Source organism: Lissotriton helveticus, chromosome 3_1, assembly GCF_964261635.1.
Source record: "Lissotriton helveticus chromosome 3_1, aLisHel1.1, whole genome shotgun sequence".
NCBI classification, from domain to species: domain Eukaryota; kingdom Metazoa; phylum Chordata; class Amphibia; order Caudata; family Salamandridae; genus Lissotriton; species Lissotriton helveticus.
The window spans coordinates 379,617,230-379,644,204 of record NC_136061.1 but is presented as its reverse complement, the minus strand read 5'-3'; the positions used below and the strand labels follow the sequence as shown (position 1 = coordinate 379,644,204).

The window sequence follows — 26,975 nt, the reverse complement described above, 5'->3', positions numbered from 1 at the left end:
GTTAGTTACATCATTGTTGATTCTGTGGCATTGTTCAAACATTTAATCTGCCACTTGCGCCAGTCTGTCTCTTCTCGTTGCCGCCATTACGCCTCCTTTACATTCGCGCGCATAGAACGTACTGCGCTTTTGATGCTGTGTATTCTAGTTAACTCCTTTTAAACGAGAAAAACGAGAAAAACACAATTTAGATATATATATATATATATGGTCCCCCCCATTCCCCCGTTCACCACCCCAGTTCCCTGCCAGCCGCCACTGAACAGAAGCCTGCTTCACCTATAGGGATTGTATATATGATAGCATTAATGATGCTTTATATTATTCTGAGCTATTTTGCACTTACTTTCATAGCTTTAATGCCATATTTATTAATAGAGCAATATGTACAAATAAAGCTTGGATGATGCCACCAGCAAAGTCATCAGTGATGCCATTTTAGATGTCATTAGTGATGTAATTTGAGATATTTGAGATATCATCAGTGATGTCATAGATTATGTCATGGAACATGTCATGAGTTAAGTAATATGAGATAACATAAGCATGGAATGGCGGGGGTGCAAGTTATGGTTAGCTTTGCTGTGCACAGCAGGGTTGGCAACAGGCCTTGCTGCACACGGCCTTTCGTCGTCCGTGGCCCGGCCCTTCGTCCAGCTCTCTGCAGGCAGCCAACTCTATGCTGCGTATGGCCCTTGGTTGTAGGTAGTGTGGGGTTAAACACAGGTCCTGGCTTGCAGCCAGGCCCTGTGTCCAGGGGTTGGCCACAGGGTGTGGCCTGCCGCCAAGTTCTGTGTCCAAAGCCCTGGCAAGCAGCTAACCCCATGCTGAGGGCAGCCTTTGGTGTGCACTGTGTGGGATTTACCTTCAGTTCCCAGGGAACCCATCCCCTAGGGCCAAAACATGTATATTTTAAAGAGTGGTGGGCATGCTGCCCCTTCTATAACCCTTAATTAGTCCTAGGAAACCCATAGCCCCTGGGCCATATTGGCCCCAGCTGGCTCCGTAAATGGTCCAGAGGGAGCAGCTATTAATACTGGCTCCCTACAGGTAGGAACAATATCGGTTCTGTTTCCCTACCCGTATAGGTGTCGGCAGGGAAACAGAACACAAGTCTTCTCCCAGCCAGCGGGAGCATTTTAATATGTTAAGCCTTTTGGCCCTGGCCTCTAGTCACATTAAGCTATTAACATGAGAATGTGTCTTTTTAGTGTATATCACATTAGCTAAAAGGAAGCAGCATGCTACAGTCTCTTTGAGCAACTCAGACCTTTTCATGGTGCTTATTGGCAATGCATTATAGCAACTATTTTGTATACTTGACTCTTTAAAGGTAGCTTTGCCACATAATGGAGGTTAATTATAGTGACCTTAGAGATACGTGGTGGCTGTATATACTGGGGAAAATGTATGTTAATTTAATTACCAAACATCAGCACCTATTTTCAAATTTGCCTCAAAACCAATCGGTGGATAAGGTAACCTGGTTGGTTTCAAAAGTCAGGGTTCCTTTATTATCTCTAAAGTTCAACACTGCATTTTTTTGAATGACTGCTGTTAGAACTGGGGGTCTCTAGTTGGCAGAGGTAGGTACCACTGTCCAAATAGGGACCCTTGCTTCTAGTCAGGGCAAGGAGATAACCCTCTGAGATAACCCCTGCTCACCCTCTAGGTAGCTTGGCTCGAGCAGTCTAGGCTAACCAGAGGCAATGCGTAAAGTATTTGTACCAACACTCACAGTAACACAGTGAAAACACCACAAACTGACTCCACAACAGTTTGGAAAAATAAAGGTATTTTAATCTAAACTACACAAGACCAAAACGACAAAAATCCAACATACACAGTTCAAGAATATGGTTTCAAAAGAGGTATTAAGGTTGCGTTAAAGTTCTTTCCGTTGCGATAGAATAATCCACGGATGCGTGAAAAGTTCACAGTTGTGTCACGTTTACTCACAGTACCTTTTAGTTGCAACAATGTTCCAAAAGCAGAAGCTGGTGCGGTGGAAAACAAGCGATGCGTTGCTCTTGAGACCCTGGGGAGGCGATGCGACGGCCCTGCTGCAGCAGCGGGCGTTTTGCGACGAATCCGGTCTGTATGGGGAGGAAGGCCACTTGTATGGATTCCGGTGTGTAGGTTCCGTAGGAAGTTTGTTCTCGCAAAGGCACGATGCGACGATCTCGTAGGGGCTGCGACAATCTCCGGGGCGACGATGCGCGATCCAGCGGTGAATCTCTCTCTCGCAGCTCCTCGATGCGATGGCTCTGCGACGATGCTCGCAGCGACGTGATGCGGTCCGCAAGCAAGCGGTGCGGTGATCTCACCCAGCAACGACAGGCTCTACGATGTTCGACTTTCCCGCACCGGTCTGGTGCGTCCCGCAAACGAAGGATGCGACGGCTCTGGCAGCGGCGTCAGGCGCTGCGACAATATCGACCTTCGTAGCGGCGGGAAATTTCTCGCACTGTCGGGGATGCGCTCCGCAAGCGAGCGATGCAACACTTTTCAATTTCAAAAGTCTCTCAAGCTTAGTTTCAAGCTTCCCAGGACAGGTACAACTTCCAGAGGCCCCACAACTGGATCAAGCACTCTAGGAAGGACAGAACTCTCTCAGCAGAGTTCAGGGAAGCTGGGGGTGAAGTCCTTTTGTTCCTGGGACTTCAGAACAGGGAGCCAGCTTTACTCAGGGCCTTGGCGATTCCTTCAAGACAGGGGACACAGCTCAGCAGCAAAGTCCTTCCCCTCTCCTTGGCAGCAAAGCAACAGGTCAGTCCAGCAGAGCAACAGCAGGACAGTCTTCCTTCTTCAGTTTCAGCTTTCTCCTTGGCAGAGGTTCCTTCGTGATTCCAGGATGATCTAATTTTCTGTTGTCAGGGGTCCTGTACTTATACCCCTAAAGTCTTTGTTCTCTGTGCATGTGGGCCCTGAGCGCGGCCTGAACCAGTTCTGGGTGTTTCCTGAGTACTTTGTGTTGCTGTCTTCTTCTTTCCTTTCAGAGTGAGGGGCAGGGTCGTCAGCCGCCCAGCAGGGGGTGGAGTCAGCATTGTGGAAGGCAGGCACAGCCCTATTCAGGCCCAGGTGCTAACTCCTCCCACCACTCCAGTTGCAAATGCAGTCATTCAGCCTAGGGCTGACTCAGCCAGCCTCCTGGGGAATCCCCAGCCCCTGTCACTCTCAAACCAGACAGTCAATACACAAGCAGACCAAGGCACACAGAAGGGTCAGACAAGAGAACAGCAACTTTGTAAAAGTGCTGTTCTCAAACACACGATTTAAAAACAACCTTTCCTAAAAGATGTGTTATTAAATTCTGAGTCCAGGGATACTAGATACTTATGTCCTATCTTGTTCCTATGGGAAGAAATGCTGTTAACCACTGTAGCCAGCATCCCCCATGTTAATCTATGGAGCAAGATAGCCTTACAATAGTGAAAAACGAAAATGGCTGCCATTCACTACCAGAGCATGTCACCTGCACTAGTACATGCTCTACCTTTTACATACACTGCACCCTGTCCAGGGGGGTACCTTGGGCCTTCCATAAGGGTGACTGATGCGCACAAAAAGGGAAGAGTTAGGCCTGGTCAGTGGAGACACTGACCAGGAAGACATGGCAGTTTCTAAACTGCACACAGGCACTGCAGTGGCAGGCCTTAGACACTATTTTAGAGCTACTCCTGTGGGTGGCACAATCAGTGCTGCAGTTCCACTAGTAGCATTTGTCATCACCAGCCCTGGCACACCCAGTGCACTTTACTACGGACTTCATGGTGATACAAATATGCCAAACATGTATATCCAATCAGCATAACAATTTACATAGAGAGCATATGCACTTTAGCACTGATCAGCAGTGGTAAAGTGCGCAGAGTCCTATTGCCAACAGCCACGGGTCAGGAAAAATAAGGGAGGAAGAAGCAAAAAGTTTGAGGATGACCCTGCAAGAAGGGCCAGTTCCAACAACTGCTGTTTACTGTTTTTTTCTGTCAAAACCATCACTAACTTCCTTTGACATGCCATATAGTTGAGTGTCACTGTGCTCACAACAGTACTTCCCACCAAGGTATACCACACTCCACCCTACTACAACACATCTTAAGACAGAACTCTGAACGTACATGCAACACAGCTCAAACATCAATTTACTGGATAATGAATCACCCAACAGCAATTGCTACCAAAAGTTACTTGCCGCGCAAATGCATTAGCCGGACAGTGGTAACCGTACCAATTTGGGAAATGCAAAATTTGGTACAGCCCTCTAGCCTCACCCTCCAAGAAAACCTCACACTCATTAAAACTGACACACCCATCCAACTGACCATACTCCTCCACAAAACTGAATTCAATATGTAATGGAAACCTTTGAAAAGCATACCCCTCAAACTATGAAAGACTTAATAATCCGGGGTTATGCACTGTACAAGTGCCAGATATTAGTAAATGCAGAAACTAGTCAGCCAGTACCAACATCATTTTGCTGACAGTGATTTTGATGAAAAATGCACAAAAATGTACAGTAACAATGTTACTGCATGTTATTCCACTTTTTTCTTGTTCGGTAAATAGTGATGGGCTATTATTAATGATACTTGCTTTTTCTTCTAGACTTAACACAGCATTCTAAATGAAACTATTGGAGATGGTAGAGGTTTGAGTCCCGATATGAATGACTGGAAAGTGGTATCCTTATGAAAAACCTAGGACAACCACAACGATTTGGAAAGAAAACAAGAAGGTCCTAAACACTGTGGTGCCGAGTTGCAACCTTAAATACTTTTGTGGCTGTGATGCGCAATGATGCTGTACCCATTTTAACAGTGATTCTGTGAAATAATGTCATCAAATTGCCAGGGATTAAAAAGCCTTTGAGTTTTAGGTCCGGGTTTTTACCACAAAAATATATTTGCTTGTCTGCCCTCTGTTACAGTTATGATTCTTGGAAAGCACATAAAACCAGGATAACAGACCAGAACGAGACCCTCATGTTAGAGTAGTCTTAACTCCTGATCAAAAATCATGCCACCCAAAAAAAGACATCTAATTCAGATCTGTAACTGGGAGCTTTGGCTAACAAAAACATGGTGCTTGTTGAGGATTACAATCTAGAAGGTAAAATAGACCCAAGCTTGTTCACTTCTAGGTATCACTGGGTACCAATGTCGAGCATCATGGCCCCAAATGGCTTCCACCGTTTAGTAAATGTTAGGGATTAGGGGCCTAATTATTACATCAAATAGAGCTTTAGATTTGATGGTAGTAAATTAAAATGGTTCCTAGCTTTGGTTATTTAGATGGCAGCTTTTGAGCCAATGGCTCTAGGAATTAGAATGTTGGTTAAAAGAGAGATTGTTATTAAACATACATTGGAGGTAGTTTCATGGTTCAGTTGTATCTTTGGTTAGAAAATCAATATTAGCTTTCTTAGAGGTTTATTAAGTCAATTCTATAGCTGCTGTGTCTTATGTTTCAGACATTTGGAGTGTTGTGAATTGTGTGTTCTTGGATAATGCACGTAAGTCCATATGCAAACACCGCTCCAGTTAGAATAGTGGACTTCAATGATTGACCTTGTTGGAACATGGTACTTACCATTGGTAACAGTCTTTCTGGTGGGTGCTCTATCTGCCTGTAGTTCCTCACCTTTTGGATATCCCAGGTCCCAGACTGGATCCTGAAACTCGTGTATAGCTCTTTCGTCACTCAGTAGCAGAATCTATGCCATTATGATGCCACCGGAACCATAAAGTGGTCACCTCAGTGAGATAACATCAGTTTCCCATCAATGTTTTCCACGCCCTTTGAGACAAACAGAATGAAGGTGACATCATTTTGAGAAGGTACAGTACAACAATGCAGTTTAAAAAAAAAAAACTCCAAGGACTTAGACGAGCCTTTAGAACAGGGAGGAGTGCCAGATCGGTGAGGATGCTTCAGGTAGATAGAGAACCCACAAGAAAAATCATTACCGAAAATAAGTGACTTTGTCTTCCAATTTATACCTGCAGTTTCCCCACCTTTCAAATAGATTTCCACACAGCACCGAGTTTGGTGTAGGGTATGAAGAAATGGTCAAACAGGAAAATTGTGAAGACTGAGCGTGCAAAATGGCCATTCCTCCACACCCAACAATCCAAGCGTTAATGCTAATCGAGGGTGTGCCATTTTGCTGCCTTATAGATTTCAGCCACAGCAACACTCCCTGCCAAGACTACTGTTGAGGAACTTTCCCTTGTGGAACAGGCAGGTACTCCTTCTGGTGGTTCCTTGTGTGCAAGGGCATAAAACATTTTGATCCAAAAGCTGATCCATCATAATAGTGTTCTCTTCTGTACAGCTTTACTCTTTCTGTTTTCTGCTTACCCTATGAAGTGCTTGTTCCCAGTTCTAATCTCCTTATTGCAGTCAATGTAAAAGTTAACTACCATCCAGGTGTCCAGCATGTGAGGCTTCTCCTCCTCATTAGTTGTGGGAAGAGATAAAAAAGAAGGAAGGGTTATGGACTGACCCAAATGGAATAGGGGCATCACTTTTGGTAGAATAGCAGCTGCGGTTTTCCGGGATAGAAGCATGTAAGCAGGGATGGATGCTCAGTCCTGGTAACTCAATTGCTTGTCAATTGCTTGCAAGTGAATGCTACTGAAAAATAGTTTTCAAGATAAAAAACCTTAACTGGCAACTATGAAGTGACTCAAATGGAAAACCCATCAAAAAAGTGAATACCAAGTTGAGATGCCATTGCTGTATAACAAATAGATTAGGTTGAAATAATTGAGTCCGTCCCTTTATAAATCTAACAACAATGGGTGACTTAAACAGGGACGCTTATTTGGAAGGCAGAGAAATGGAAACAATGCTGCCAGGTATCACTTAACTGTACCTATGACACAAGCCTTTTGGGCTAGCAAGGGTACATACTTGAGGATTTCATGAGAGGCAAGCACACCAGGATCTATGTTGTTACTGGCACACCAAGCAGCAAATGTCTTCCCCTTTCCAGAATACATAGATTTAGTGGAATCACAGCAGGAATATAAGTTAGCATTAACTATCTCTGGTGGCAATTGAAATGAATCCCCTGCTCAGTCTCCAGGTATGAAGAAGGATAGTTTGGAGACAAGAGTGAAGCACCTGTCAGCCCCCCCCTTAACCCTCTACCCCAACACCATGACTGGAAAAAGAGGTCCACCATTAGAGAGGTTAACCCAGCCAGGCTCACAAGGAGGAGCAGAAGTTGTGCTTTCCATGCCTTTCTCTGGCAATTTGGGCAAGTAGGATTACTTTAGCCCAGACTTGGCACATTTTTAGGACGAATGCTGTGCTTTGGAACAGCCTTCCATTGACACTAAAAGATGCTTCCTCTTTACTCACATTCAGAAAAGCCTTAAAGACCTGGCTCTTCGCACAGGAGTAGAAGGTATTTGCGCACCTGCTTGATCTGTCACTGACATTGCTGCTGCCAACATCAGATTTCTATAGCGCCAAGACCCCCTCGGGCATGAGTTTGCGCTTTGTAAATCACATTTACATTACATTACATTACATTCTTTAGATCTCGTGTAATCAAGGATATGGAAGGAAATAGTTAATGCAGCTGAAAGTTCCACCTTAACCTAAACATGTCCCCCAAGCCTCCCTGCAATGGGTACTGGGTGGCCTAGATGTGTATAAAATGCACATTGGCAAGAGTAGCACATAGATCCACCTGAGGCATGCCTCTCAAGGCAAAATGTTTGCACCACCCCCAGGGAAGGTGGCACTCATGCAAGATGATGCTGACTCAAACAGTCATTCCTGCCAGATTCTATGCAGGTGTGCTTAGGTCAAAAATCTCAACACTTCTTGACAGATAAGATGATACCCAAGTGTTATAATGATAACACAGCAACCGTCACATAGTCCCATGATGTCACCGTACAGAACACTTTGCATGTCTATGACAAATGCAAGATTTCACAAGACCACACTCCATAGGACCACATTATAACACATTCCCTTTCATTCCAGATAACAAATATATAAATGTAAGCTATCTAACTAAACCCGTAGTCCCCCACCAGGCCGGAGGTCTGCTCAAATGATTTGAACACTAACCAGCGTCTCCACTTCTGCAACTTGAACTAGTGTCATCACATCTCTCACACACTGGTGGATTATATGAATCAATATCATCCATAAACAACCAACCAGAGCACGTCTCCACATTCCTAGATGGTTTGACTACACCTTTCCCATCATTCTGAAACACAGTACCCTCCTAAGGTTCCAGGTTTGTCCATTTTCCAACTTCACCCAATTTCCACCCACCTCCTTCACTTTATACGGACCACGAAATTTGAACCGACCTCCACTCATACCACCAGGTTTCACCTTCACCCAGTCATTGACTTCAATCAAGCGTTGACCTTTAAAGGTTTTCTTGATGGCTGCAACGAATTTCATCTCACTATCATGCAACTAAGATGGAACTACCTTAGACCCTGGTTGTCTGCCACACATCAAGTCAAATGGTGTCTTTCCACTAGTAGAATTAACAGTGGTGCGGTGTGCCCACAACATATTTTTGATTGCCTCCTGCACATCTAAACAAGCTTTATCAGGTAGCCCCATGGGGCCCTTCACCAAACTATTTAGTGTCTCAACCTGACCGTTGGGGGTTGCAAATTGAAGTACAGACATGTCTGATCACTAGTTTAGACAGAAACTGTTGCAACGTAACTGATGCAAGTTTAGTGCCATTTTCTGTGATTAATTTAAAAGGTATCCCTTCTTTTCTGAAAATCTCTCCTAGTACTGCAATAGTGGCTTTTGTGTTGATGCGTTTCAAGAACACAACCTCCAATTATCAGGACAACCTGTGTCTGTCACGGCCAGCCACCTACACAATGACTTCCACCAACCGCCACAGAATCCCATGATGTCACCTTATAGAATACTTTGCATCCCTATGACAACAGGATTCCACAAGCCCTTACTCTATAAGCCCACATTATAACACCCACTCCTCCAGGTTTCTTGACATACCATATTGAAGTCATATTGTTGGTCAAGGTCTGCACTGACTGATTGCGAATGGAAGGGAGGAAGGCATTTAGTAGTAGCTGAATCGCCCTTAGTTGATGAACCTGGTCTTGTAGAGACCATAGTCCTCTGCTCTTCAGTTACTCCTGGTATGCAGCCCACCCTAGCCTGGTGGCATCCTTAACTACAGCTGGAGGACGGTGAAAAGACATCCTACACAGTAGTTTTTCCTTCACCGACCTCTAAGCAAAATCCGCAGCAGTGTCCCAGGAGATCACAATGATGTCCGACAGATCTCTCATATTGTGGAACCACTGGCTTTAGAGGCACCAATGGAGAGCACTTGTGTGCTACCCTGCATGCATGACCAGGAGGGTGCAGGAAGTCAGCAGACCAAGTTAACATAAGACCATAATGAACGGAATCCGAGCCCCCGCTCAAAACTTTGGAACTTATCCTGATTGTCCCGAATCCTGTAAGCTGCCACCAATGCAGATGTGGGAAAACCAGGATTCCAGACTTCCTGAGATGAACTGTCATCACCTTTGTGAAGATTCAAGATAACACTGTCACTCCGAATAGGAAGACTGCAAACTGGTAGTGAGGAGATTATTCCACAAATTGCAGGAGCTCCTATGAGACCACTGGTATGAGGAAATATGGGTCTTGGAATTCTAGGGTCAGCATCCAGTCCCTCACTTGCAGAGCGAAAAGAACCTGAGCCAGGGGTGGCATCTTGAACTTTTCCTTGTTGTGGTAGAGGTTCAAGACCCTTAGATCTAGGAACGGATAAAGATAGCACTGCTTGTTTGAAACCAGGAAGTACCAATAGTAAAACCCTAGCCCAGTTTCCAACTCTGACACCAACTCTACTGCTTCTTTCTACAGCAGGACTACCCCTTCCAGTTGCAGGATGTGGAGCTGGTCTTCCCATTTAGCGTACTGCTGGGAAGGAATCTGTAATCTGGCCTATTGAAAGGGGGGGTAATACCTCCTTTCTGTCATCGGAAGAACCTACTGATCCAAAGTTATTGCCATTCAGGCCTGGGAAGGGGAAGACACTTGCCCTCCCAAAGGCTCTGACCAGGGCAATAATTTAACTCTTTTTATTTTTAATTTATTTTTATTTAAGGTTTAGACGAAGAAAACTGTGGTGACAGCGATGGATGTATGACGTTACAACGCATACTTTTACCACGCATACCTTTACAACGCGGTTTTTACCACGCATACCTTTACAACGCATAGCGCTTAGAGGTGCTGGATAGTGGTAAGTATAATTTTCTATTCCAACTCCAGTCCCCGTGGACACTAGGGAAGGTGTTGGATAGAAAATTAAACTTATTGCCTATCCTAGAGCGACCCCCAGCGCAATGCGTTGTAATGGTTTGCGTTGTAATGCCAGCGTTGTAATGGTATTGCGTGGTAAAAAATGCGTGGTAAAGGTTGTATACCGACAGCGATCATTCCAAGCCGTTATGTAAAGACAGCTGCATCCACTGACAGAGTCCTATCAGGATAGCAACATCTCAACATTTAACTATTGTATCAACAGTATACATATCAGCTGTAAGATCAATACCATCAGCATTACGAGACATCCTAATTAGTATCCACCAGGGGTGAAAAGACCTCCCCCCTCTAAGCATTCCACGTTCCCATATTTTAGTCCTTTTTTTGAATAACCCCTCCCCACAAATACCACCCTCTCAGCCAGCATGCATCAATCCATGTCTCTCTTCCAGTCCCCCAAACATGGGCTTAATTCGGATCCCCACATGCGAGCTATGTTTTGCTTGACCACCATCAGTCCCAATGTGAGCTAGAGCTGGTCCATACGATTGAGGTCTGTTTCAGACCTAACATTTAGGAGGCACCATTTTGCCCACAGTGCCAAATTACTTCCCATGTCATTATTAAGGCAAGCAAGCAGCCTCCCCCAGTAATGTTGGAGCTCTGACAACTCCACAGCATATGGAAAAACGTGCCCTCCTGACAATACTTCCTGGAACATTAAGGGTTATATATATATATACCACCCTCTCAGCCAGCATGCACCAATCCATGTCTCCCTTCCAGATCCCCAAGACTGGTAACTCCACAGCATATGGCAAAAAAGTGCCCTCCTGACCACACTTCCTTGGACAAAAAGCGTTAACTATTTTGCTCATTTTAACCAGGGTAGTACATTATTAATAGCTGTGGTGTAGAATTTTTAGCTGTACCAAGCGAAATCTGGAGTTCATGGCAACCTCCCTAGGTGAAGAAAAAGGTTCAGGCCACTCTCCTTCGTCCAAGTCCCCTATGTTTCGCTCCCGGCTCGTCCACTGCTTAGCCAGAGGATCAGGAGAGTTATTTATCAATTTACGATAAGTAAGCAAGATCGCCTGTCTCGGCATGTTTTCATCCAGTAACAAGTCCACAAGTGGGGAAGACTCAGGGAGGTCATTGCCCCTATGAATTGCCTTCCGGAGGGCCTATCAGATTTGTAGATATCGGGTGGCGTCAGTGGGTGCCAGCTTGTAATCTTTTTCTAACGCCGAGAAAGGAATCACATCCCCTTGCTTCCACAGACCACACACCCTTGAGAGACCAAACCTCTTTGTGTCGCTAGGGTGTCCAACTTTGTCGTATCCCACAAGGTGGTGATCCAGCCTGTGTGATTTTGCCCCTCTGCCCCATATCGTGAAGTGCAGTGTGCCAGAGAGCTAATGTAGTCTTGGTAGGGCTGGGAGAGGGCAAGGCCCTTGAACACCCATAAATGGCTCTAAGAAAACCCCTTGTCGCATGCTGTCCCTGTCCTTCCTATACGCCAGGTTCTCCTCCGGGAGATGGACCCAGTGTTTGTTAAATGTCAGTTGTTCCATCTTTTGTATGTCGGGAAGGGCTGATAAATCAATTCTCGCCCTTGCCTCTACCGCTACATTGTTTAAACAGTGGGTTGCTGAGGCTGAGTGACTTGCCTCTTGTTGTGAAAACTGGAGCCTCAGGAAAAAAAACAAATCTCCAGAAATGCCAATTGTGTTTTTGTGGAGACTGCAATCCATTTAAACAAGATGTAGCCCTGCTTGCCTTAAAGCATTTTACTGCTGAATCAGCCATGTCTTCGAATCAGCTTGGTTCTGTCAAATTGAAGGTACATCAGGGTAGCTTGGATATTACTGGAGAAGCCTCCGGACCGTAGCCAATTCATGACAGAAAAGGAATAAGGAATATAATGTTGCTCACGTGAATGAATTGCCCACATCAAGTCCACCCTGGATTATGTGCCTCGAGGCATCCTCTTCATCTTTCACCTTCTCTGAAAACAGTTTTTTCAAATGATCTGGAAGGTGACGAAGCACTATGTGAGCTATGTACCACAAGTGTGGGTCTGCCTCCCAAGAAGGCATGCCACAGTAAGGGACTTGAGCACCATGCTTCTGGCTGAGATTTGTTTGTCAGCAGGTGATGTGAGAAAGATCTCAGAAACTTGTTTTGAGCAACAAGAAGCCTAAGCTATCAAGCTCTCAGGTGACAGGTGAACCAAAAGAAATGGCGGGTACCCAGGGACTGTTTTATATCTTCTGGATACTATACTACGGACGCCTGGCACAGAGGTCGTGTTTTTTCCAGGCCTCCAAGACTGGGTTCAGAAGAGCAATGGCTCAGAAGATTGTCCCGCTGCCTTCACTACTTCTCTGAGGAGCATAGAGTTCGCCAACACGGTAGGAAATGGAGTTTCAAGGGCTTTGTCTGGTTTGCAGATGACAGTCACTTCAGAAGGAGGTCCACCAATAGGAAACTCCATCTCTGTTCTAGAGATTTGCTGTCCTTAAGGACAAATAATCTGCAGTATCTGATTGAAGAGAGGATAGCAAGCATGTAGCCTAACTGCCTTCATCCATGTCTTGAAGTACAATCTCAGGCATGTCAAGAGAATTTGAGACAGGCCCAGAGGTCACATGGTATGCCAGCATTGCTCCCTTGAGATTTTTGCCTCTCATTTCGCCAACAGAGGTTGGACTTCCTCTCCTGGAACTTTGAATTATTTCCTGGGACTTAGAAAGAGTTTGATCCCCTGATTACCTCAATTGAAACCAAGGCGCCAGGCCTGATACAGTTGAGCTGGAGGGGCGGGCATCATTTATAGCTTCAGAACTGGGGTTGGTTGTGGTATAAGTGGTGGTGCTGTATGTGGTTGCTCTGGTAAACATCCGGCATCTGCATGGTCGCGGGTGCAGTAGTATTAAGGCCAAAGGGAGCCAGGGATGAACCCACATGACATCTCAAAAGGTCCTGTGGGGCCGGAAGGTACTCCTGATGGCAATGCCTCCTGCCGGAACAGCTTGAACATTGCAGTAATGAATGAATGCCCGATCCGCAACCGGAGTAGGAAACTGGGAGTGGGTGACATGGTGAATTCGGGTGGAGCTGACAGGGGCATGGGGTAATTGGGTGAGAGGGAAACCAAAGGCCTGGTGTTAGCCCTGACTGTGCTACTGGTGTCATATCCTCTAAGGGGAGGATGACCAGTTCCAGTTTCATGGAAGATTCTCCCCAAGGAGGGCAGAGCTGCGAGGACTCACCTCTAATAAGACTGATGCTGCTTCTTCCTCTTCTTATGTTTGTGGCATTTCTACTTCAATTAAATGCACTCGGTTCTCGGTCTAGATCGGCATCTGGCCTGGCAGTCTTCACAGGCTCGGCCATGAACAGTTGGCCTCCCTTTCTTTTATTGCCTTTGAATGCATGGTGAGGCAGGAGTTTCATAATCTTGTGTCGTGGTTCAACCCTAAACACCATAAACAGATATTGTGGGGGTCTGTAATCGACATTTGTCAATCACAATCTCCACACTTTTTGAACCTTGAACATTTAGGAGGAGACATCCCTGAGCACTGCACCATTTTTTTCAAGAAAACCATTAGAAATAATCCCTCAGAAAAGAGCGCGGTCTCCACATCCATGTAGAGAGGTTCAGAAAAAATGGAACTGATGTCAGGTCATTGGGCTAGGAGCTTTATATACATGCAGTGGCATTAGAATACATTGTTTCTTGGGCCTCTGTGAAGCTAGCGTCCCCTAGTGGTAAAAAAGAGATGACATTGTTTCTTGGACCTCTGTGGAGCTAGCACCCCCTAGCGGTGAAGAAGAGCTATTGAAGACTTTCGAGATACAGTCTGGTCCCTGGGATATTCGAAAGGTGAGGAAACTGCAGCTAGTATTTATCTGTCAGAAGTATATTTTACCTTACATGTGTTTAAAGAGCCCCCCTGCAATGTGCCTATAGTTAACTTGCGGCCCTAGGCCATGTAAGTCATTACTCATCGAATTAGCTAATGCATTCATTTGTATGATCGTGGAATAATGTATACTAGATTTATGATGTGTTTTGGTAGCATGCTTCTAGTCCATATATTCATACATTTATTTGAATAGGTGGTGCCTTGAGAAAAGCATGTAACCCTAGGATTCAACGTAAGATTTAAAGTGAATTCCCACATTATTTGTGTCAACTGACAACATGATCAGCGGGTTTATCTTTATCAGTTGCTTTAGATAGTGTAAGTGAGCTTCTCACAGCGCTCTTTTTTTTACAGGCAGCGGGCTACCGATATTCCAAGATAACAGTGAGCAGAGTGGCTCCTCTCAGAGCTGCATCGAGGTCATCAGTGTCATTTGTACTATAACCATTCTACTGCAGACATATAATTGTGCCTCGTTTCGTTGACATGGCTACGGACTTGAAAAGGGATACACCTCAGGTACTCATGTGTGCCGACAGTTGACTACTAAATCCTTGTTATGGCAAAACCTTTGATGCAGTATCCAATATGTTGCTTTCTTTCATAATATTTACGTTCTCTATTTAGCTCTTTCTAGTATGCTATTGATTTAGCAATTATACTGTTTCATTTATTCTGCACTAACTTTGTCTTTAAATAAACCCTTAAAAATATTTGTGGATTTCTTGTGCGTGTGCACATGTGGTGAAAGGTTTCCAGAACTTATAACAATGACTCAAAATTCCTCACAGTCTTTGGAAGGTTATGTGCCCAAATGGAATTATCACTAGGTAAATTGAGGGAGTTGCGTGGGTAAAATCTTGTACATTCCTTCCACTCAAGTTGGGGAAGTTGGTAAAGTGGTTCATATCAGCACTTGTCAAAGTGCCAAAAAGATCTACTGGGACGTGTACACAACATGTTTGCGAAAACATAACAATGAGATTGGATTTAACCCTCTGTGAGGTCATCCAAATGGTAGTCCTTATTGTTGACTCTTTAACTCATGCTGATATTTTTCTAACTCATATTTTGGTGTCTTTATTATTCCTATGGACTTCCCTAATGGCTCTACATAGAGCATGAATTGAAGGTTTTCACATTGGACATATGTAGGACTTCCCCAGTTTATGAAATAAAGGGATGACCGTCCAACCATGCCAAGATATCTGTGCAATGAGTAGCCTTCCTCCACACGTTTGGTCGTACTATCAAGAGGCCAAGCCTAATGAGTATTATGAGTGGTTGCAATATTCCCACTGACTTTGCAAAAACTCTCAGCCACTGTAAAGTGCGAATGGGCAGGCTCGAGTGAGAAAAAGAATTTTAAGTTGATCCCTGAAGCACTTTTTTTTCTTAATTTAGCTCTATTATGCTAATGTTAGGAATAAGTGAGCACAACAACTGTTCATAATGATGGAATTCGGGTAGTTTAGTTAGCATATATATAGCATGTCTACTCTGGGGTTCTGCGTCCACCCTAGGTTATGCTATTGCACCAGAATTAGAGAAATTGCACATCTACATAAAGGCTTGATATTATGAAATTGATAGCAGTTCCTTCCAGTTTCTAATGGCTTGATTTGTATTTTTTATGACCAAAAAGGTTATATATGTGGTAGAGCTAAATTTTGTGAAGATATAATGAGCTGAGCACAAACTTTTCTTGTTTCTGTTTTTCCAGCAATATAATTTTTGACGATGACAATGATGATTCAGTAAGTAGTCTGTACATGTGGGTATCTGCACCAAAATCAAAGACCTCACATACTCACTACTGATTTACAATTGGCTACATATTCCCCAATTGAGAGACATACTACACACATAAACTATTATACAAATTGTTCATGGTCAGCAGATACTCACTACCAGAGATGCCCTCAGAATTCCAAGGTCTCTGAACAATCAGAATGTGCTCATCTGATAGTGACTTCAAGCTGCAGATACCTTACCATAGAATATTCCCCAGGTGTCAGAAAGTTTTGAGCAATCCCCTTGCATGCCGGTAGGTGGTGTCGGTCAGCTTTGTGTGGGGTCGCCGACGCTGGAAGTGACTTGTGCGGTGCTTAAATAAGTGCCACCCCAGAGCGCTGCCCTAACTTCCTTCTTTTCCGGCCATCAGTGCGGATCCAGGCGAGCTCACCTCAGTCACTTTTTGACTGACTTCTTTTGACATTTTGTTGATGACTAGTGTGTCATTTCCCCATTTTTTCAAGTATGTTCCTGAAGAAACCCACCAGCTTCAAGCCTTGTGCGGCCTGTCATCGACATATGCAGGTGACAGACCCCCACTTGGTGTGTCTTTGATGCCTGTAGAGGGATGACAACTTTACATCGTATGTGGAGTGCAGGACTATGAACCCCAAGGACATCTGCGAGCGGGCCATTAAGCTCTTGGTTGCTGACCATGCAACTCCGTGTCGCTCCAGGTCCCGCTCTCGTCGGAGGTCTTGGGGTCGCTCCTTGAGTTGCTTGAGTTGGTCCTTGTCGCATTCCCAGACTACAACAGACAAGTCCTATAAGAAGTCCAAGAAGTCGAGGTGCTCTTTGACTTCTCCACATAGCTCCCACTTTTCGGATGACGTGAGAGAACAAATACACACTTCTTGCCCCACTCCCAGGTAGTTCCTGTGCTGCCAGCGCTGGAAACTGACTTGAACTGGCTCCACGCTTTTCTGAAATTTCCTGGGGCTGAAGTGACCTCCACTGTGGTAATGAGCCTCATCTTTGGGTAGCTAAAACCCTCTGTAGCGCCCTGGGGCCCCATGGGTTTGAGAGGGTCTTCGACTGGGGTGACACCAGTGGGTGCATCGTCTGCACCAAGCGACCCCCTCAGTGCCCGTTGGTGGTTCTGGATCACGCCCGTCCATAGCTATACAACCTCCCACAGTGGCGCCGTTCTCAGCACCGCCAATGCCCTATGGGTGCACTGCACCCATCATGATTTGCAGCTCCAATAAGGAGCCAGACCTGCGTCATGCAACATCAGTTCGGGGTCCGACCAGCCTCTGTCGGCCTTGGAGAGATTCAAGGTCAGTAGGACCACAGCTAGAATAATGGTGCTCTGTGTGGTCCCATGACAGTCGCATTCCACCTTCTGCCCCTTCCGTAGTTACAGTAAGGGCTATCAGCCCCATCCATTTCTTCTTAACCACCACGGCCAACAAGCACAGTCCTTTCATGGCCGTGGATGCAGCGCTTCCACAAGCCTCATGAGGCCCAAAGCCAGAGGTCTGCCCAATCCACAGCCCTCCCCGGCAGCCACACAATCAAAGCCTTTTTTTTGTACCAAGTCTGTTTTATTGTCAAAGCCTTTTTAATATTCCCTCGATCCAGCATGGGCATCCAGTTGGCGTCAAAATCCAGCACCATCTGCCCAATTGTAGGAGATCACTTCAGACAGATGTGTGCTCCAGATTGTCCAATGGGGTTATGCCCTCCACTTCCAACAGCCCGATGCCACTTCCCATATTCCCTTATTGGCTAACAGAGGACCACTTTCTGCTCTTGCGGCTCTTCTGGCCAAAAAAGCTATTTGTTAAGGTGCCAGCATCAGATGTAGCGGTACAAAAGGGGGTGGTGATGGATGGAGAATCTGAACTAATCAAACACTCACACCCAGTCAACAGATCTGGGTTTAATCCATCACCATTCTTTAGCCCACTCTGCCACCCAAGTTCAGACATGGCAATATGCAAATCAGTTTTACCATGTGCCTCATGGGAACAGTCCAGCACGAAATGCCAAGCCATGCCTTCCCTGGACCGGAAACAAGCTTCCTAGGACCGGTTTCTGGCATTTCAGCCGTCTTCAGCCAGGCTTGCTTGAATCCAGTGGCAAAGTGAGCAAGGGACTCACGTCTGAGCATACCCTGCCAACTTATGGCGAATAAAGCGGTACAACAGCAGCAGATGTAGGTCATGGTTGCTATTCCTGCTAGTTTCCGGTGCCAAAAAGGATGTAGCCTTCGTCCTATTATGGACCTGGCCCTCATCAATTACTTCATGAAAAATAAAAAAATTCAAGATGCTCACCATGGCTCAGGTCTTATCTGCCCTCGACACTGGAGAATGAATGGTAGTATTGGACCTGCAGTAAACCTCTGTCCACATTACCGCCCTGCCTGCCCACAGGCGTTACTTGTGGTTCACGGTGGGACACAAGCGTTATCAGTTGCGTGTGCTCCCTTGTGGCCTTACCAGCACCACTTGGTGTTCACCAAGGTGAAGGTCACAGCTTATCACAGCATGTATCAGTTCTGTTCCTATTGTGAAGCGCTCTGACACCTTCGGGTAAAGTCCGCGCTATATAAAAATGCATAAATAAATAAATAAATATCTGAGGAGGTCAGGGGTTCCAGTCTTTCCCTACCTTGGGAATTGGCTTTTGAAGGCAAACTCGCCCCAGGCAGTCACCTCCCACCTCCAAACTACCACGGACCTCCTGCACTCACTGAGGTTCTCTATCGATGTGCTGAAGTCTGACCTGACTCCTTCTCAGATTCTCCCTTTCATCGGAGCTATTCTGGATTCTGGATACAGTGAGGTTTCGGGGTTATCCTTTGGAAAACAGTGTCCAGAATATTGACTGCTACTGACTGAATTGTCAGGTTTTCTGGCCCTTCCTGAATCTTAGGAGATTGTATTATTTCTTAAGGGTTGAGGGAAGGGCATTCCAAAGCTTGACTGTGGTGGTGACAAAGCTCCTGCTGCTCCATCTCCCCTTTTTGAATCTGGGAACAACAAGGTTTACACTGGCAGCGGACCTGCGGGATCTTGGGAGGGTGTATGGTCTGAGATAGTTGGGTAGCTGAATAGGACCCTGGCCATGCAGGGACTTTAAAGCTATGCATAGGACCTACACTGAATTTGTTTTGTTATATTTAGCCGGTGTAGTCGTACCAGAGCTTGGGATGCCAACTTGTATCTAGAAATGCCCAAAAGTGGTCGGGCTGCGGAGTTCTGTAAAATCTGCAGTTTGTTTAGGCAACATTTCTGAGTGTTGGTAAAAAGTGCATTGCAGTAATCAAACCTCGAAGAAATGAGTGCGGTGACTACCGTTTTCTGGAGGTCCGAAGGGATGAAGGGGAGGACCTTCCTTAGGCTTTTATGTATGAAGAAGGAGGAGGAAGTGATGTATTGATCGGTCCCTCAAACAAAAGCCTGATGTCAATTATCACGCCTAGATTTTTTGCTTTTTCAGTTGGAGTAGGAGGGGGGCCAAGTTGGTGTGGCCACCAATCAGCCGCCCAAAAGAACGGGTTATTAGCAAATACCAATACCTTTGTTTTAGAAGAATTCAGTTTTAAACAGTTGTACAACATCCATTTGCCAATGTGAATCATACAGTCATGGTGTAGTGTAGTTCCTATATTCCCAATAGGCTCTGCGCATTGGAATAGTGTATCCTGTAGTTTAGACGTAGGACTGAAGTCGACTTGGTCTCTACCGAATATACTAAACTTAATTGTGTATGTGCCAGCTAGCTCTGAGGTCACTAGAAACTTTCTCGAATGAACAAGAAGGGATTAGTTTCTGACAACCGCTTAAAACATGACAACTTTGTTCCCCAAGTATAAGAAATATATCTCTAGAGTCGCAGAAACAATAGATAGTTATTTCACTCAGTCAATCATGCATGCTTCGTTTCACCAGAGGTGCAGAGAAATAGAGAGACGGGCGTTTTCAATAAAAAGGTATTTATTGAACAGTCTTCTTTCTCAAGCATAAGAAATGAACTGCTGCAATCGTAATACTTGCTGTAACATTCAAAGCGTACAATATGAAGAGTATTATAAAATAATACTGTAAAAGCATGATATGGTTTCTAAGCCATAAAATACCTACAATGCATAAAATACATACAGTGATAAATAATGACTAAAAGTACTCAACTCGTGCTTCTAAAATACGCCTACCCCGGTGTACCTAACCTAGGTCTAGTACAAGGGAAGAAGTAAGTGAGGTGTAGCCTAGTTTTAGTATTCTTTGCCAAGAATCTAATCCAAGAATTCTCTTAGGGTCTAATCAGCTCCGTACCTTGGTTTAGAATGAAGGAGGTCTTGTATCTCTCTCTCAGTACTCGATTTCCCAGCAACCCGCAAAGGTAGCCTGGAAACACTGGAGCTGGATTTCTCGGCAGGAGAAAGTACAGCGTCAGTTGGAGGGTCGGCTTCCTTCGGCACTTGCTGCAGCAGGGCGCGTCGGGCAAGTAGATAGTCGAACTGCTCCAAACCACCATGTGTTTGTTTGGAGAAGTGGGGGCATATTTATATCTTGAAGGTGCCGAGTTTGACGTAAGATTGGGCATAATAATGTCATTAGAGACTTAATTCTCTGAAAACTCCATGAGTTCTTGGATAAATTAATATTCATGCAGGGCGAAGTCCCTGACTACTGAAGGTGGGTTTTTCCAAGAAATCGTTGTAGATTTTCGGAACTAGTGGAAGTAGCCAAGCCGTATTAGGACAACTTGAGCTATGTCTTAATATGGTTGTGATTTCTATGCCTATATAAGGATACGATATTTTATACCTATATAAGGGCATGGATCGGGAAAATTACACTAGGATCCTACAACAATGGAACCTGACAGTTGTTGAATTTGGTTTGGCGGGATTCCGAAATTGTTTGCTGCCACCACAAACCACTGCCTGCAAGGAGGAGTGAGCCTCGCAGCCTCGCGCTAAAAGCGTGCCACAACACCCGCGGCGCGGGACCCGCACGGGCAAACCCCGAGCCAAGGGCGGGCCCGTCTGAGGCCGTCGGAGACCGGAGTAGGCCGGGCCGGGCCCCCCCTCTAAACCTGACGACTCCATAAGGTTAGTGCCATCAACTTGTATATCTCGCACCAACCTTTGGCATATAACTTACCTAGAGGTCATACTGCAATCCACCTAAAATGAGCAAGCAAGAAGGAAAGAGGACAGGCGCGCCTCAAGGAGGTAGCGTGGTGGGAACTCTTGACCAATTTATATTGAGAGCGACCTCAGTTCTGGAAAAATAAATAGCAATTACTGAGCGTCGCCGATCTCTTGATCCCTTATTATCAAAAAGATCCTCACTTGGTACTATGGCTACAGCCCGCACTCTCGAACACTGTTTATTAAATGCTTCTTTCGTTATCAACGATGAGGATGCAGGTGGCCAGACACACCTCCCCCCCCCCCCCCCCCCCAGCAGGGCTAAAGGTGGGACCGGCCAAATCCCCTGTAGCTGTAAGCGTGATTGCTACTAGTATGCCCCAACGATCTTCCGCTAGGTCCGCGGCTTCTACAAAGAATTGAATCAACCAAGCTACTCCTGAGCCTGCGTTAAAGAGGAAGAGGGGAGGCGGCCCACAGAGAGCAAAAACTGCAAAAGCCCCAAGGATAAACCAAACTGGAGGCGGTGCATTAACAGTTGCTGCAAATGACATAGAAATCCCAGCCCCTAGCAGTGCAGACTTAAACCTCATCTCTCTAGGTGAACCCTGCTCTAAGTCAATAACGAAATGTAGAGAAGACTTGAGAACTTAATGTCCACTCTATTAACTCCCATCACTTGTAGATTGGGCAGGATCGAGGAACGCCTTAACAATTTTGAAAAGCAGGCTAAATCTGACTTTTCTGCTCTTGAGGGCTTACTGGTACAAACCCTCAGCAGCGCATACCATGGGCAAACTGAGTATTAGTACCACTGTTTCGGACATAGTACAACCCCCCTAATGTAACTGCAAGGAAACCAAATGCTCCCAGGATGGCCATTGATGAAGCTGTCATCCAATACAAAAAAACAGCCCCATCTGATATAGGGAACATGTCTAGCGAATTCGCCCAATCGATCATGAGTACTCCAGGCGATAGAAGCACAACCCCAGTGACGATGGCAACTAAAAACGAGACAATGGGTAATATCCGCAAAAGCAGAGCCCCATTAAAAAGGGCCAGCCTCCCACAAGGAACACACGGACGTGGTGGTCTGGAACATAATGCATTTGCAACTGACTCTTGGTCCTTACACCTTGCCCCGGCCGCTGCTATATTAGTAGTAGTGCTGACTAATGTTCCAGCCCTACGGGAAGGTCAGACTGAAACCACCGAACAACTTTTATTTAAAATCTTCCATTGGTTCAACACTAAATTGAAGGGTGTCGGGATTTGGGAGGAGGGCATTACTAATTATATGATTATGGCTAGATGCTCACCGTGGATAGGCCCCTCTAGGAAGGAAGGGAAGGGTGATTGTGTTGTTGTAAATTTTAAAAATGAACATGCAACTAGATTTATATTGGATAACCTGGGTGAAAATGGATACAATCTCTGTATTACCACTTGGGTTCTTTTATAAACCTGGGTCCCATTTTAGCATTGAGCTAAGACGTACAAGGGGGGCAGGGCAACAGCGGGTATCTTTCAGACCAGCACAAAGATCTTCTGAGACCCAATTTTCCAATAGGTTTTCCCCACTATCAGACTTAGATCTATGTGATTGACCACTAGCACCCACCCCTAGTCTAATAACAAATACAGATAGTCATTTACCTTCCCCTCTAGCCCTTAACATAGTACCCCATCAAAAGGTGGCTAAACAACAGGCAAGCACCGAGATACAAATAACTTTGGCAAATCCAGATGGTCTATTGCCCTCCTCAATCACCTTGTTATCATGGAATATTTCTGGCCTACCCTCCAAAATAACATCATCTGATTGGTCAATTAATATTGAGGGGTTTGACTTTATTGCCTTTCAGGAGACATGGTCGGTGAATATGATATACCGCCCAGGTTATCTGGCGTTTGGTAAAGCGGCAATTGTAAACCACAACGGGAGACCCAGTGGGGGTTTGACCACCTGGGTTAGGCAACAGACGTCTTTCCAAATTGAAGAGATAACAACTGATAGCCCGGATATTCTGGCCCTAAAGGTTCGATCAGAGTGTCAGCCAGATTTCATACTACTTAATGTATATGCGAGAGGGCTAGCGGGCGGGAAAGCATCACCAACCATTGTCTTTTTGGAAGCTTTTATAAATGATTTGGAAGGCCCTCTATTGGTAATCGCGGGTGATCTAAATTGCACATTTGAGCCTCTTGGCCACGATGATTACAATCTCAGTGTGGAGGAGGATTTCATTTGAGGAGTACCATCTTTATTGCTGCCGCCTATTAATAAATGGACAGAGGCGGCGTTACAACTTATAAGTTTAACCCTCGGGAGGGGCCTCAGGGCAATCAATGGGAGATCGCCCTCGGACAGGGAAGGTACCAACACTATCATTAATGGGATAAGTAGTAGTAGAATTGATTATTTTGTCATTAGCTTAGAGCTGTGGCACGACTTTTGGATATGTTGGTCCATCATAGACCGGAGAGCGACCACGACCCATTGCTGCTAAGAGGGCTCCCCAGGAAGTGCTGAGCGGAGATGTAATTATCTCCAATAATTGCCGATGGCTGAAAAGGGTAGAGGTATTAGAAGATGAAACTACCCTAACCCAGATTAAGCTAACCACAGCAGAAACATTATCGATTCTTCCTTCTCTAGAGTCGCATGCTGACTCCTTCTCAAGCCTAATGAAGGTACCTGAGGACTTCTTTGCGATACTGAAAACCTTCTTTACAACTAGTAAGAGAGTACCAATGCCAATTATAAAAAATCAGCTAAAAGGTACGGCGATGCATGTGGGACTGCATTTAGGCAACTCTCTCAAGCGATTAAGTCAGGAGATCTACAGGAGGTGAAAAATGCAAGGGTGAGTTATAAAAAAGTCCAACATAGGGCCAAGAGGAATTTTGATGAGAAGAGATGGGCAGAACTAACTAATGCTAGCAATGGGAAGAATTGGCTCAAATTTTGGCAACTGATTGAATGGGTAAAGAGTCATAATATCGAGTCTTTTATTTCGACTGGACAGAATATCGAGTAAAAAATATAGAATGGACATAATATCGACTAGACATAATATAGACAACAAAAATATCGACTAGAGAAAATTAATATCGAATAGAATGGACATAATATCGAATCAAAAATATAGAATGGACATAATATCGACTAGACATAATATAGCCAACAAAAATATCGAATTTAAGGTAAGTTAATAATAATTTTTATTTTTTGTGTAATATAAGTCTGTAGCGGGTTGTGGGTTTATAGTGGAATAGGGTGGGAAGTAATTTAATTATAATTAATTAAATATGTTAATTTATTTATTGATATTTATTTAGATTAATTGGTAATTAATTAAAATATAATTGGTAATTAATTATAATTGATTAATTGATAAATATTTTTATTTTAGTAATTTATTTTCTGTAGCGGGTTGTGGGTTTATAGGGGAATAGGGTGGGAAGTAATTTAATTATAATTAATTAAATATGTTAATTTATTTATTGATATTTATTTAGAATTAATTGTTAATTAATTATTAATTGGTAATGAATTAAAATATAATTGGTAATTAATTATAATTGATTAATTGATAAATATTTTAATTTTAGTAATTTATTTTCTGTAGCGGGTTGTGGGTTTATAGGGGAATAGGGTGGGAAGTAATTTAATTATAATTAATTAAATATGTTAATTTCTTTATTGATATTTATTTAGAATTAATTGTTAATTAATTATTAATTGGTAATTAATAAAAATATATTTGGTAATTAATTATAATTGATTAATTGATAAATATTTTAATTTTAGTAATTTATTTTCTGTAGCGGGTTGTGGGTTTATAGGGGAATAGGGTGGGAAGTAATTTAATTATAATTAATTAAATATGTTAATTTATTTATTGATATTTATTTAGAATTAATTGTTAATTAATTATTAATTGGTAATGAATTAAAATATAATTGGTAATTAATTATAATTGATTAATTGATAAATATTTTAATTTTAGTAATTTATTTTCTGTAGCGGGTTGTGGGTTTATAGGGGAATAGGGTGGGAAGTAATTTAATTATAATTAATTAAATATGTTAATTTATTTATTGATATTTATTTAGAATTAATTGTTAATTAATTATTAATTGGTAATTAATTAAAATATATTTGGTAATTAATTATAATTGATTAATTGATAAATATTTTAATTTAAGAAATTTATTTTCTGTAGCGGGTTGTGGGTTTATAGGGGAATAGGGTGGGAAGTAATTTAATTATAATTAATTAAATATGTCATTTAAATTATTGGTATTTATTTTGAATTCATTGTTAATTAATTTTTAATAGGTAATTAATTAAAATATAATTGGTAATTAAAATAAATTTATTAACTTTGAAATTGTAAATTAATTTATTGTTAATAGGTAATTAATTAGTATGAGTAGGCAATTTTTATAATTGAATAATTTTATTTTGTATTTATTAATAAATATTTAATATTTTTTATACACAAGTAAAATTTTATTTATTTGTAATTGGTATTACTATTTATGTTATTTATATCTATTTGTGAAGTATTTACTTTCCCTATTATTGCACTCTCTGAAGTTGGAATAGTAATTTTAACCCCTACGCTATACAACACTTTCCCTACTGTTGCACCCACTGGAGTGGGTATGCAACGTTCACAACGCAACTTTTACTATGCACTACCATTACAACGAAACTTTTACAACGCAAAAACTTTTACAACGCACACATTTACAAAGCATGTTTTTACAACGCAGATACCTTTACAACGCATACCATTACAACGTAAGTATTGCTAAGTATATAATTATTTTTAAAATGTTATATGTTTGGGTTTTTGGGTAAAGGGGTATTTTTAGGGTTCAGGGTCAGTTTTCAGTTTTTGGGTAAAGGGGTATTTTTAGGGTTCAGGGTCAGTTTTCAGTTTTTGGGTAAAGGGGTATTTTTAGAGTTCATGGTCAGTTTTCAGTTTTTGGGTAAAGGGGTATTTTTAGGGTTCAGGGTCAGTTTTCAGTTTCTGGGGTAAAGGGGTATTTTTAGGGTTCAGGGTCAGTTTTCAGTTTTTGGGTAAAGGGGTATTTTTAGGGTTCAGGGTCAGTTTTCAGTTTTTGGGTAAAGGGGTATTTTTAGGGTTCTGGGTCAGTTTTCAGTTTTGGGGTAAAGGGGTATATTTAGGGTTCAGGGTCAGTTTTCAGTTTTTGGGTAAATGGGTATTTTTAGGGTTCAGGGTCAGTTTTCAGTTTCTGGGGTAAAGGGGTATATTTAGGGTTCAGGGTCAGTTTCCAGTTTTTGGGTAAAGGGGTATTTTTAGGGTTCAGGGTCAGTTTTCAGTTTCTGGGGTAAAGGGGTATTTTTAGGGTTCAGGGTCAGTTTTCAGTTTCTGGGGTAAAGGGGTATTTTTAGGGTTCAGGGTCAGTTTTCAGTTTTTGGGTAAAGGGGTATTTTTAGGGTTCAGGGTCAGTTTTCAGTTTTTGGGTAAAGGGGTATTTTTAGGGTTCAGGGTCAGTTTTCAGTTTTTGGGTAAAGGGGTATTTTTAGGGTTCAGGGTCAGTTTAGGGTTTTTGGGGTACAGGGGTACTTTGTAAAAATAAAGTAAAATTACATTTAAATTACATTAATTAAATACAATTAAATAAAATTAAATTATATTATAATATTTTAAATTAATTTATATTAAAAATAATATTATATACTTACCAATACTTATGTTGTAATGGTATGCGTTGTAAAGGTATATGCGTTGTAAAATCATGCAATGTAAATGTATGAGCTGTAAAAGTTTTTGTGT

General features: G+C 43.2%; 1 protein-coding gene across 6 annotated transcripts in view; it reads left to right on the top strand.

The window, feature by feature from the left end:
- Window positions 1–26,975, top strand: part of LOC144824554 (uncharacterized) — a 776,466-nt gene that overhangs the window by 137,259 nt on the left and 612,232 nt on the right. For all 6 annotated transcript variants that reach the window (XR_013609011.1, XR_013609010.1, XM_078683611.1 and 3 more), the window contains one exon: window positions 14,607–14,771. The gene's annotated coding sequence lies outside the window, so the exon portion shown is untranslated. The remainder of the gene's footprint in view (window positions 1–14,606; window positions 14,772–26,975) is intronic.